The sequence below is a fragment of the Bison bison genome, unplaced genomic scaffold (assembly GCF_000754665.1).
Source record: "Bison bison bison isolate TAMUID 2011002044 unplaced genomic scaffold, Bison_UMD1.0 scf7180017863950, whole genome shotgun sequence".
Taxonomy (NCBI): domain Eukaryota; kingdom Metazoa; phylum Chordata; class Mammalia; order Artiodactyla; family Bovidae; genus Bison; species Bison bison.
This window is the reverse complement of record NW_011494522.1, coordinates 63972-75859: the sequence shown is the minus strand read 5'-3', so window position 1 is coordinate 75859 and position 11888 is coordinate 63972. Positions and strand designations below refer to the sequence as shown.

General features: G+C 40.7%; 1 pseudogene; it reads right to left on the bottom strand.

Annotated features, from left to right (window-relative positions):
- Positions 1 to 9460: 9460 nt before the first annotated feature.
- Positions 9461 to 10872, bottom strand: LOC104984215 (annotated as a pseudogene).
- Between the last annotated feature and the right edge of the window lie 1016 nt (positions 10873 to 11888).

Genomic DNA, 11888 nt, shown 5'->3' with positions numbered 1-11888 from the left:
GGCCGGGGCCCAGGCGCGGGTGCAGACCCCCTTCTGGTAGCCCTCCACTAAAAGTTGAGGAGGTGGTGGGATGCGAGGGTGAGCAGGAAGCCAACCAGTCCAGCTCTTGGGTTTGCAACTCTTCTCTGCTTCTCGTTCATCTTAATCTTTTTAGGTACCGCAAGAAAGAGTGAATGTTAGTTGATGGATGAAGGAGCGGGGCCTTCACTGCTAGGATTTTTAAGAATTATCGCGTGTAAAGCACTTACGTTAGCTGTTGTTAACAAGAGATTCTTTTGTGTCCTCTCAAGTACAAATTAGAATTAGGATGGGTATCTTGATCAGGGTTTTTTTTATTTGGGAAGCATTGGTCGTAATTAGTCGACTCCTGAACAGTGGAAGTAAATGATTTGGTCTGCAGTGTCTTTTTAATTCGTCGAGGGCGTCTGTTGCTTTCTTACTAGTTCCTTTATTCCCGTTCCCACTGTAAGATACTTAACTAGCTGTTTGGTGTTTAACGTTATGGTGGAGGCGTTATGGGGTGAAATGAGACGCACAAGTAAGCGTATACTGAGCCAGGGTTGTAACCTGCTGCCTCATCAGTGCTTCATGCTTTGCCCTCAAAAAAAAAAAAGAGGCCGGGAAAGGAGGCGGGGGATGAAGGCCTGTCGGGGGGGGCTGGGTTTTTGGAAGAAGAAAGAGGCGGGCACGTGATGTCCTCAAAGAGCCCCAATTTTATTCTGTTTGATTGTGGGTTCTGTAAGGACTGCATTTTAAAAGCTCACAACTTACACTGCTTATCTGACTTCAGGAGAGCTGAGCTGGAAAACGAAATTTGCCATTTTTGAAAGTAGGTGGCATCAAAAATACTTTTTCAAATTAGTGTTTTAGGTCCTGTTTTGTTGTTAGCTTTAATAACTACTTCTGTACTTATTTTCCTTAGGAAGTAATACACCTTACCTTTGATTGGATAAAGGAAAAGCCTTATATTTAGAATAACTTACTTAAAGCTGACAGGAGGTAAATGAGGTTTACAGTGACCTTGTGGGACTGATGTCTCAGGCTTATTCCGAAGTTGTCTGAGTTCAGATGAGTGGCCCAGATCTAAAATGGGCCTTTTACTTTTTAAAAAGATTGGTCCTTTCATACCAGTCTGAAAATTTTCATAAGTTTTATTTGTTGTAAAGTACCTGTTTTTGATATTGGACCTATTGACAGGGAAAATTGTTAAGCTGATACTAAATGTGACACGATTGTCTTTGTCATCTAACGATTAAAAAAACAAAACCCACACGTGTACCAGAACTAACTTAATCCACAGTGCTATTGCTTGTTTTATTACTTACTCAACTTGCCCATATTGCCTTGAGATGACTGATTCTGAACTCTACCAAATGTATTCAGTACATATCCTTTTGTAGGAAAAGTGGCTAAAAAAGGTAGAATCTGTTTGACTTCAAGGTATGAAGATATCAAAATTAAACATTGCTTTTCTTTGTTTTCTGCTTGATAATTTGAGATATTAATGAAAGGCAATGAATCCTGATCAATTTAGGAAATAAGGATCAATCTGTTCATACCCTCAAGTCTAATCAAATCTGTAATTGCTTATGTTCTTAGTTGATTCTTTGAGTAAATATTTTAGCTCCTATTTGGACATATATCTTATATCATGAGCCAAACAGGCAAATTGGTTATTTGATATAAATTGTTGAGTGGTTATGAGTGTTCTGAAGAAAAAGAGCTGGAAAGTAGGAGATAGAGGAGTATCTATAACCTCCTTACATGAAGGAATTTGTTAAAATTATGCTAATACTAAGTCCCATTTCGTACTAATTCCATCGGAATAAGTTGGGCAGATGAGCACTGCTGTTTTCACTCATCCTTGTAAGTTACTTAGTACTTGAACTGCAGATCAGTAGACCACATTGCTGGACTTGCCAAGTGGTCTCAGCCCAAAGTTAGTTCTGGTTACCAACTCTGTTTTCTACTGCTACATAGTTTGATATATTTTTACTTGTTCAGAAGTTTTATACATTTTGATTTTTATTGGAAAAGGGGGTCATAATTTTGAAGAGTTTATTAATTACTGTGAAAATATTGTCTCAGATACAGAGGGTACAGATGAATACAACAGGCATAAAATAATAGGATTTCTTGCATGATTATTCAGGCAGTGTTTTAAAATTATTCTACATATATATAACTCAGTGCTCCTAGAGATAAGTAGTATCAACATTTAAATGAGGAAACAGGTACAGAGCAGTTAAAGAACTTATTATCCAAGGTTACATAACTGAGAAATGATAGTTTATAATAAGGATTTTATATTGGTTTAAAGCAAGTTCCCTTGACTTAATTGTTGTACTATGCAGTATATAGGGCTTCTCTCAGCTCAGTTGGTAAAGAATCCGCCTGCAATGCAGGAGACCTGGGTTCGATTCCTGGGTCGGGAAGATCCCCTAGAGAAAGGGATAGGCTACCCGCTCCAGTATTCTTGGGCTTCCTTTGTGGCTCAGCTGCTGAAGAATCTGCCTGCAATGTGGGAGACCTGGGTTCGATCCCTGTATTGGGAAGATCCCCTGGAGAAGGGAAGGGCTACCCACTCCAGTGTTCGGGCCTATACAGTCCGTGGGGTCGCAAAGAGTTGGACATGACTGAGCGACTTTCACTTCACTTTATAGTATGTATCTGCTTAGAATTTAAAAGCAGTCTTTCTTGGGTTCCACTGGGCTTCCAAGGACAGTTAAAGCACTTATAGTCATGAAGATTTCTTCCAATATATGTCTGATATTGTGAATACCTTGTAGTTTTGTTAATTTTCACCAGATTATCAGTCCATGTGTGTTTCTCTGCTGTTTGGTCAGATGGTACTATAGATAATGCGATTACTTGAACAGAAGATAGTGTTCTCAAATAGTGTATTTGGCTTGGGACCCGTATAAAAGTCAGTTCTAGATTGACTTGGTATCTCTGAAGTGAAAAAGTGAGCATAAAGAATGAGATGTTCTAGCTACGTAAAGAACGAGATGTACTACTACTACGAGGTTGTGTTGGACTCAAGTACTGAGCCCCTGGCCCACCGAAACTGTTGGTAGAACAGCAGTGTCCAAAATACAGGTTTGTTTAAAATGCATTCAGCTTGAGGTAGGTCTCAGGTAAAGGGAAATTCTTTTTTGGGGGTTTTACTGGTTCCCTTGAACCTTTTTGCTTTAAAACGTGTGTGTCCGTGCGCACTCAGTATCGGGCTCGGTTCCTCTCTAGAATTTTCCAAGCAGGAATACTGGAGTGGGTTGCCATTTTCTCCTCCAAGGGATCTTCCCCACCCAGGGATTGAACCCAAGTCTCTTCTGTCTCCTGCATTGGCAGGTGGATCAGTTACCACTGTGGGCTTCCCCGGTGGCTCTCAGACAGTAAAGAATATGTCTGCAATGCAGGAGACCTTGGTTTGATCCCTGGGTTGGGGAGATCCCCTGGAGAAGGGAAAGGCTACCCATTCCAGTACTTTTGACTGGAGAATTCCATGGACAGAAGCAGGCTATAGTCCATGGGGTCACAAAGAGTTGGACACAGCTGAACAACTAACACTTGTTGTAGTTTTCTTTTTATCCTTTAAAACTTTTAAAACTTTACTTTAAATTTTTGATTGTGCTGCGAGGCTTGTGGGATCTTCGTTTCTCAACCAGAGGTGGAACCCAAGCCCTCACAGTGAAAGTGTAGTGTTCTAACCATTGGATTGCCAGAGAATACCCCCAATATGTAGTTTTAAATGATTGGCTATTTCACTGTGAAGCAGCTATTTTCTATAAAGGAATATAACTAGGTTATATAATCTGTGTAGTGGGTGATAGGGTTTGGCTTTTGGAATAGTGGAATCGGCATGGGTATTGGAAGTCAGATTTTAATTCCTAGTGTTTTCATTTGTGTGTGGCTGAGCAAGTTGCTTACCGTTTTATCTGCAGATAAGAGGAAAGTCTGTAAGTCTCACAGAGTAGGCTCTGTAAATGTTACTTTTCTTTCCTTCTCGTTGGAAATCAGAACAGAATCAAGTATACTGGGATGGCAGATCGTTTGATTTCTGGACGTCTGGCTTTTACATAACCACAAAATAATCAGCTAACGATCTGATTGAATCACTCATTTCCACCTCTTTCTCCATTGGAAGATTTTCTTCATGTTCAGGTTTTCTGGTTAAGATTTGCCTTCAGTCTTGTTATGAACCCTGTCTTTACATTGAGATCTGTAACACTGAGTACTGGGTTGAACTTTTTATTGTAAATGTTAATCCTTAGGAATGTTTCTCCTTTAAATCTTTTTTTTTTTTCCAATGTTAGTACAGTGATACCAGCTTTTGGTTAAGGATTGTATTTTACCTTGAAGCTGTTTGTATTCTTGTTACAGATGTGTTTCTTATAAGTTGGATGCAGTTGAATTTTCTTTAATCTGATAGTTCTAAAAGGGAGCCTTTAGTTGATTTATGTAATCACTATGATAAGGTTTAATTTTAATTTGTGTGTGTGTGTGCTTTTTATTTGTCCAACCTGTTTTTCTTTTAGATTGATGTAAAAATAAGTATAGCTTCCCCAGTGGCTCAGTGGTAAAGAATCTGCCTGTAGTGCAGAAGTTTTGGGTTTGATCCCTGAGTTGGGAACCCACTGCAGTATTCTTGCCTGGAAAATCCCATGGACAGGATCCTGGTGGGCTCCAGTCTATGGGATCACAAGAGTGATCTGTTTCCAAACTTTTGGGGTCACCCTAGAAATTACAACGTGTTTATTTAAGAACAGTAGAGTAATCCATTTCCTCCCCACTTATTCTCAGTGCTGACTTAATATTATGGTAGTTTAAATTTGACACATTACACAGGGGTAATATTTCTTTTAAAATATTTATTTTGATAGTATGCTAATATCCTTATTTCCTCTCATTTCTTGTGTCTTTAGACCTTCTCTTTGGGATCACTTGACTTATGCCTGAAAAATATACTTACAGAATTTATTAATGAGAGTGCTGGAGATATTTTAGCCTGAAAGTACCTGTTTTACCTTCTCAAAGGATATTTTGGTTGGGTGTAGTAGTCTAAGATCCTTAGTTACTTTCAGCACATTGAGCACACAGACCATTCCGTCGTCTTTTGGTGTCTGTTGAAGAGAAGACGGCTGTCAGTCTTTTATGCGTTTGACGTTAATCTGAGTCTTTTTTCTGAGTCCTTTTGAGGGGACTTCTGTCTCGTCTTGGATTTTCACTCAAGCATCTTAAGTGTGGGTTTTTTATTTTGCTAACTGGAATTTATAGACTTGTCTTCCATTAGTTCTGGAAAATAACTTGGCTATTTATTTCTTCAAATATTCTGTCCATTCTCTCCTCTACTCCTAGAACGTCTGTTAAATCTTTGTTAGACTTCATTGTATCCTAAAATGTCTTTTCCATAGTTTTTATTCTCTAGTCTCTGCCATACTTCGGAAGATTTCTTCTAAGCTCACTTTCAAACCGCTTAATTCTCTCTCCAGCTGTGTTTGGTTTACTGTTAAACCTGCCCATTTAGTTTGTTTTTTTTTTTTTCTGTTATTTGCTTTTTTTTTCTGTTTTTGCTTTCTGTTGTTTTTATTTCTGGAAATTCTGTTCTTTGCCAGGTTTGCTCTTTTCACCTTTAGTAAATGAGTTTCTTATAGATACTGCTGCAGACACATATTTTCAAACTTAAAAGGCATGGTTGTTTTTTGGGTGTGTGTGTGGTCTTTTAGACAGTATTGAGGTCTTCCATAGGATTGACGTCTGTTACTCTCCGTCGCCCCTGTTCTTGCAGATGACTTCATGAACTTCGTAAGGTCTAGCGTGGTGCTCTCACTTACATCTGGTTATGCAGGTGCCTGGGAGTGCTGATGATGGCTCTAAGCTCACAGCTTGAAGTTCGGGGCACAAGGCTGATGAGGTGGATTGGGGTTTTGTCCTGGAGAACTCGTTTATTATCTCTGAGAACATAGCGCTTTGAGGTTTCTGCTTAATTTGGGAAGGTTGCTCTAAAGATTCCCTACCTTGGTAAGTCCAGAGCTTTTGGTTTCCGCAGACCGTTCGCATCTGAGGTTGGCAGGTTTCCCTCTGGGCAGAAGTAGTTTACTTATCCTTTTCCTTCCTGTTTTGCCTTCAGTTTCGGTTAGTAATTTCTTATTATCTTACTTTTTTAAACAAATATTTGATTCTGTACTTTTAATTAATTTTCATTAGTAGAGTTGGTCTGCATAATCTAGCTTGTCACTTCCAGGAATGAAAAGTCTTCAGATCTCTTAGAAAGCAAATTCATGTCTGATAAGTAAAAATCTCACTGATTTTACTTAAAGTTGTTGACTTGCAGTTAAAAACAAAATCTGTAGATATTAAACTAAACTTGTGTTTTTTGATGTGATCTGATTGCCTGAGACCACCTGTCTCAGAACCTGGTTTCTTATTTAGAATTTTTTTTTTTTGCATCTACTCTCTCAGACATGTTAGTTTGGAATCTGGGTATGGGAATTGGTCCATTATTTTTATTTTTTTAGATTTGTTTGTAATTTTAGATTTATGGGAAAGTTGTAGAGATAGCTTAGAGTTCCCATTTGCCCTTTACCCAATTTTCCCTAATGTTAATATCCTACATTACCAGGGTGCATTTACTGGTCAGTCTGTACATTAATCAGAACTGAAAGAATCTGATTTTAGCCATCATGCCAGCTAATTGTTTTGCGAAGGATAGTTCAAAATGGACAGATTGAAAGAAACTCTGTGTTTGTTGAGTATTAATTAGATATCAAACAGATCTTTTACATGAATTTGCTTCTTAATAAGAGAAACCAATGAAGGAACCATTTTCTTCTGTGTTGAAGATGAAATAAGGCCAGAAGTTGTTTGCCTGAGCTAAATTCCCACAAAGCTGGTGTTAGCCCAAATGGTCTGACTTCAAAACTAGGCGTTGTTGTGTGCGCGCCCAGTTGTGTCTGGCTCTTTGCGGCCCTGTGGCAGGCTGCAGCCAGGCTTCTCTGGCCATGGGGTTCTCCAGGCAAGAATTCTGGAGTGGGTTGCCATCTCCAAGAGATCCTCCAGCCCAGGGACTGAACTCATGTCTCCTGCATTGCAGGCAGATTCTTTACCACTGAGCCATCAGAGAAGCATACTTTAAAAAATAGAAGTGTATATGACCAAGAAATCTATTACTTTAGCCGGAACGGGCAGATTGGAGAGGGCATCTCTGAGGAAATGAATTGCCCTCCTGTTCTATCTTGAATCTCTGTAATAATGCATCAAAACGATAAGAGTTTGAATTCTGAATATAATGGTAGCAAAGTGGACGCTGAGGAACAGTGTAGCCAGTCTTCCGTGAACATGTTAGAATGTTATAAAATTTTGATTTTAGAAATTTTGGGTGTTTCTTTTTGTTTCATACTTTTTGATAATTGTTGGATTTAGTAGACTATATATTCAAGGGAGCAAATTCTAAACTGTTAGTAAATAGTATCTGGATAGGAAAACCTAATAATGCAGTATGAAATGTAAGCTCTCATTTACTTCTAGTCTTTTCTCTCTCATACACACCTGCTGTTAGGTTTCTGGTGTATTTTTCTAGAAATGTCTTATTCATAAGAAAGTATGTGGATGAGAATGGATATTCGTATATACTCAGGTTGCGTTTTACTCCTGCTTTGTTGCTCTTTCCGTATCAACTCAGATCTGCATCTTTTTTTCTCTTTTTTTAAAAAATTATTTTACTTTCGTCTCTGCTGGCTGTGCGGGCTTTTCCTGTGTGGGCTTCTCGGGGTCGTGGCTTTCGTTGTGGAGCAAGGGCACTGCGGTGTGCGGGGTTCAGTAGCTGCAGCTTGTGGGGTCTTCGCGGATCAGGGATCGGACCCGTCTCCTGAGCTGGCAGGTAGACTCCTCACCACTGAGCCTCCAGGGAAGTCTTGCTTTTTCTTCTTCTGTTGTTGTTGTTGTTGTTGTTTTTAATTGCAAAGCGTTCCATTGCATGCACATTCCACACTAGTGGTTTAATTTTGCTAAGTAACTGTAGCTGCCATATATGTGTCTGTGTGTATATATATATATAAACTTTGTATACTACTCTGAAGGATACAGTGCAGTGATTGGAAAAAGCAGATATAATCCCTGGAATCATGAATGTTATGGTCTGGTCACTGGTGGAAGACAGACCTTAGTCAAATAATCACAATAATCTATAATTACAAACTGGAGATATCTTATGATGGAAAGAAATGGGGCTTTATAAGAGTGTGTACAACCAAGAAATCTTACTTAGCCAAGATGTACAGATTGGAGAAGGCATCTCTGAAGGAGTCAATGCCAGTCTGTTTTGTCTTGAAGAAGTAAAACTTTGAGCGGACAGTCAAAGAATATGTAGGACTTGGATTTTAGAAGAACCTATTAGACAAACGTGACAGGTGTACAGGCACTTAGATCCTTTACTTCTGTTTTTTCAAGGTAGGTTCTCACAAATTGAATAACCAAGTCTGGAGATGGACATGTTTAAGGTGTTTGTTATTCCCATAGCCAAATTGCTCTCCAGAAAGATAACAGTTTATGGAATTCCCTGGCGACACAGTGGTTAAGAATCTGCCTGCCAATTCAGGGGACATGGGTTTGCTCCCTGGTCCAGGAGGATTCTACAGGCCTGGATCAACTCAACCCACCCGCCACGACTGCTAGAGCCAAAACAAGAGAATAGCCCCCACTCATCACAACTAGAGAAAGCCTGTGTGCAGCAGGGAAGACCCAGCACAGCCAGAAATAAATAAAGGAAAGAAAATAGTTGCTATAAACGGTAGCCATATTTAAGAATGCATATTCACCATAATTTTCCCTGCATTATTGATCTGATAGATCTGAAGCCCACTTGTTTCTTTGATTCAATATTTTCATTATTTTTGAATTAGTATATTCGTAATTTTTTGCTAAGTGTTTTGTTAATGCTGACTTCATTAACCAGCATCGCTAGAGAAATACATCACTGCTGTTAGAGATTATTTACAGTAAATATAAAATATTTAAAAATAGAGTAGGTTACAGTAGGAAGAATTATTTCCTTTATAATTGTCTAAAGGATGGATGTTGGATTAGTAATAATGCTCCAAAGGATAGCACTTGACTGCTAAAATCAGAAAGTCAGTTTTTTAAAGTGAAACGTGTATTAAACATATTGATATGAGGAATCAAATCTTGTCACTTTTTGTGAGTGAAAGACTAAGGTTTTGGGACTTCCTGGTGGTCCAGTGGTTTAGAATCCACTTTGCAATACAAGGGATGTGGGTTTGATCCCTGGTTGTGGAACTGACTCCACGTGACACGGAGCTCAGAAGCTTGTGCTCTGGAGGCCTGGGCCACAGCTGGGGGTCCTCGCGTGCCGCATGGCCAGCAAAGGCCTGCACACCACGGCTGAGACCTGGTGCAGCCAGATTAATAAATAAAATGCTTTTTAAAAGATGAAGGTTTTAATTTTTCAAACATTAAAAACTGATTTTAATGTGGGAGTCTTAAGCCTTTTTTTGTTTTGTTTCTGATTAAACTTTTTTAATGGGTCTCAAATTCTGTGACAGATTTTTGGTCATTTCTATTAAAAAGTACTGATTTTAAAAGCTAATAACTTAAAACTGCCACACACAAAACTAATGGTTCGCAAAACAGTCTTCTGAAGGTTTTGCAGTGCAGGTACCATTAACTAGACTTTTACTGTAAAAACACCACTGATACAGCCTGGGGCGGCCCTACGGGGGTAATGCTCATGCAGCCTTGGGCTCTCTGGGCACACTTGGTGGCCCTGCCAGTCCCAGGTGCCGCCTCTTGTCCGCTGCTTTGGTAATACCGCCAGCAACTGCCTGTCTCATGTCACGAGCAGCAAAACAGCCAAGAGGCAGATAGATAGGCCGAGAAACTCTTAACACACATGGCCTTGCCAGGAATCATCTCAGTGATGGCAGCATCACCAGATTTCAAGAATTCGGGGCCACCTTCTAGCTTTTTCCCAGAACACTCGGTCTTCAGTTCAGCACGCTTGCATTAGAGCTGTGTGACAGTCCAGCACTGATTTGGGCCTGGATGGTTCAAGATCGTCACCTGAGCTGTGAAGCCAGCTGCTTCCGTTGGCAGGTCATTTTTGCTGTCACCAGCCACATTGCCACAAAGAACATGTTTGACAGACACGTTCTTGAATCTTCACATTGTCCACAGGAGGACCATTAATCAAAGCATCATGGTGCATTTCAAAAGACTTGTTTCCTTGACTGGAGCAACATTGCCAGGTTTGAGAATACCAGGCTCTATTTGACCCACAGGGACAGTACCAGTACCAGTACCACCAATTTTGTAGACATCCAGGAAGAGCAAACCCAAGGGCTTATCAGTTGGGCAAGTTGGTGGCAGGATGCAGTCTGGAGCCTCAGGCAGTGTGGTTCAGTGGGCATTGCCATCTTTATGGGTGACTCAGCATCCCTTGAAAGGCATGGTGGCACTTGAGTCCAGCAGTGTTGTCACCATGACAACCAGAAATTGGCACAGATGCTTCTATGTTGGGATTGTAGCCAATTTTTTTATGGAGGTGCTGACTTCCTTAGCAGTTATCTCTTCTGGCTATAGGGTGGCACAGTGCAGTCCATTTCGTTACCTCCAGTGTAACGAAGGTTCCACACCCAGAGAGGAAGCCAGAAGGGCCTGCTCGTGGGTCTGCCCTTTCTTGGAAATACCAGCTTCAGATTTGCCAGCACAGGTGCCGGAATGTGCCTGGAGTTGTGTTTTTGATGAACTCTCTGTGTCCTTGGGGCTTCCTTGGTGGCTCAGTGACAAGCTGCTTGCCAGCGGGGGAGCTGTGGGTTTGATTCCTGGGTTGGAAGGGTCCCCTGGAGGAAATGGCCACCTATTTCAATCTTCTTGTTTGGGAAATCCCATGAAAAGCAAAATCCCATCAACAGAGGAGCCCAGTGGGCTGTAGTCCATGGCATCTCAAAAGAGTCTGACACAGCTTAGTGACTGATCAATCACTGTGTCCCAGGGCGTCAGCTAGGTCACAGAGTACTTGCTGGTCTTAAATTGACACAGGGAGATATCACTGGTGATTGATAATCACTCGTGTTAGCTTTCCGTTTGTCCTAGACCCAGGCGTACTTGAAAGAGCCCTTTCCCATCTTGGCAGCCTCCGTTTGGACTTTTCAGTGGTTCCCGGCTGAATCCCACAGCGTTTGTAGATCAGATGGCCAGTAGTGGTAGATCTACATGTTCAGTGACAACAGTGTTGACTTGGGTCTTCTTTCCCATTTTTGCTCAAGTTTAGTGGTGGTTTTTATGACACCTGTGTCCTGGTGGCAAACCTGTTGTGAAAAAACTAAGCTTATTAAAAAAGTAAATCTGCATTACCAATGGCACTCAGCTGTTTTTCAGTCTTCTCTAAGTTAATCCTGGTCCTATAGTGTGAAAGAGTGTAGGATATGCTTTGGCCAGTCCAGCATTCAGAAAACGAAGATCATGGCATCCGGTCCCACCACTTCATGGGAAATAGATGGGGAAACAGTGGAAACAGTGTCAGACTTTATTTTTCTGGGCTCCAAAATCACTGCAGATGGTGACTGCAGCCATGAAATTAAAAGACGCTTACTCCTTGGAAGGAAAGTTATGACCAACCTAGATAGCATGTTCAAAAGCAGAGACATTACTTTGCCAACAAAGATTCGTCTAGTCAAGGCTATGGGTTTTCCTGTGGTCATGTATGGCTGTGAGAGTTGGACTGTGAAGAAGGCTGAGCGCCGAAGAATTGATGCTTTTAAACTGTGGTGTTGGAGAAGACTTGAGAGTCCCTTGGACTGCAAGGAGATCCAACCAGTCCATTGTGAAAGAGATCAGCCCTGGGATTTCTTTGGAAGGAATGATGCTAAAGCTGA